We start from the raw sequence: 1,750 nt of genomic DNA, 5'->3' as shown, positions 1-1,750 counted from the left end.
AGGCATCAGACCTTAGCAATTGATCAAGTTCTGAAGTAACTACAGAATCGACCAACTCCACCTTTAAGAACTCCTCATTTTTCGTAGGAAATTTTATAGCGTTGAACACATTAAAAGTTACATCCTGATCCAGCACTCGCATTGTGAGCTCACCCTTATGCACATCTATCAAGGTTCAGCCAGTCGCCAAGAAAGGTCTTTCCAAGATTATGGGAATCTTCTTATCCTCCTCGAAATCAAGAATTACGAAATCAGCAGGGAAGATGAGTTTATCAACCTTTACCAAGACATCCCCCACAATACCTCACGGATATGTAATAGAACGGTCGGCAACTGCAAGGTCATATAAGTCGGTTTTGGATCAGGTAAGTCCAACTGTTTGAAGATTGAAAAGGGCATCAGATTGATGCCAGCTCCCAAGTCACATAAACATTTGTCAAAAGACACCTTTCCAAAAGTACACGGAATAGTGAAGCTTCCGGGATCTTTAAGCTTCGGAGGCAACTTCTGTTGCAGCACAACACTGCATTCCTCCGTAAGAGCGACTGTCTCTAAATCATCTAGCTTCACTTTCTGAGAAAGAATACCTTTCATAAACTTTGCATAACTAGGCATCTGCTCAAGAGTCTCAGCGAAAGGTATGTTGATATGAAGTTTCTTGAACACCTCCAGAAACTTCTCAAATTGCTTGTCCAGCTTTTTCTTCTGCAGCCGCTTAGGAAAAGGCAGTGGAGGATAGATCTGTTTCTCCCCTATATTCCCCTCAGGAGGAGTGTGCTCAGCAGTAGTCTTCCTTGGTTCCACTTCTACTTCCTGCTGCTCTACTTCTTTCACACCCTCAGCTTCTTTAGCCAATACTTGAGTTTGTTCGGGATTCACAACCTTTCCAGACCTTAGAGTGATTGCCTTTACCTGCTCCTTAGCTTCCCTCTTTCCTGGCACTTCAGTGTCACTAGGTAGTGTACCAGACTGACGATTAAGCAAGGCAATGGCAATTTGCTTAATTTGATTTTCCAAGGTCTTGATAGAAACAGCTTGACTTTTGCACATAAGCTTTAACTCCTCTAATTCATATTTTTCAGTAGCTTGTCGCAGCTGGAGTTGTTGTCTCAGTGCATATTACGGTTGCTGAAAACCAGGGGGTTGTACTGTTTAGCTGGATACTTCAGATAAGGCTGTTGAACCGCATTCTGAGTGTTGCTCCAACTGAAATTAGGATGATTGCGGTTGTTGGGATGATAAGTGGCTGGCACAGGTTGCTGTGAGCGCTGAAAGTTGCTCACGAACTGAGCTGATTCACTAGAAATTACGCACTGATCAGTCTCATAGGCACTAGCGCAAAGCTCACAGACACTAACGATTTGATTAACTCCATAATTAGCCAAAGTGTCCACCTTCATCGCCAGAGCCTTAAGTTGGGCAACTATAGCAGTTGCTGCATCCAACTCCAGAATTCCTGATACCTTTCCCTGAGTCAGTCTCGGGAAGGATTCCGGTACTCATTAGCAGCCATCAGTTCAATAAGTTCATAAACTTCATCATAGCTTTTAGCCCACAAGACTCCTCCTGATGCTACATCAAGCATGGGTCAAGAAGTAGCACCCAATCGATTATAGAAGTAGTTAATAATCATCTAATTAGGCATGCCATGATGTGGGCACTTCCTTAACATCTCCTTATATCGATCCCAAGCCTCACACAGAGATTCCCCAATTTGCTGAGCAAACTGAGTAAGAGCATTCCTGATTGT

At 43.3% G+C, this 1,750-nt stretch overlaps 1 non-coding gene across 1 annotated transcript; it reads left to right on the top strand.

The window, feature by feature from the left end:
- The first annotated feature begins 1,643 nt into the window (after positions 1-1,643).
- LOC141688524 (small nucleolar RNA R71) lies at positions 1,644-1,750 on the top strand. The gene has a single exon (XR_012561962.1). It is a non-coding gene; the product is annotated as a small nucleolar RNA R71 (small nucleolar RNA).

The sequence above is a fragment of the Apium graveolens genome, chromosome 9 (genome assembly GCF_009905375.1).
Source record: "Apium graveolens cultivar Ventura chromosome 9, ASM990537v1, whole genome shotgun sequence".
NCBI lineage: Eukaryota > Viridiplantae > Streptophyta > Magnoliopsida > Apiales > Apiaceae > Apium > Apium graveolens.
Note: the sequence above shows the minus strand (reverse complement) of the source record. Positions and strands in the feature narration are given on the sequence as shown.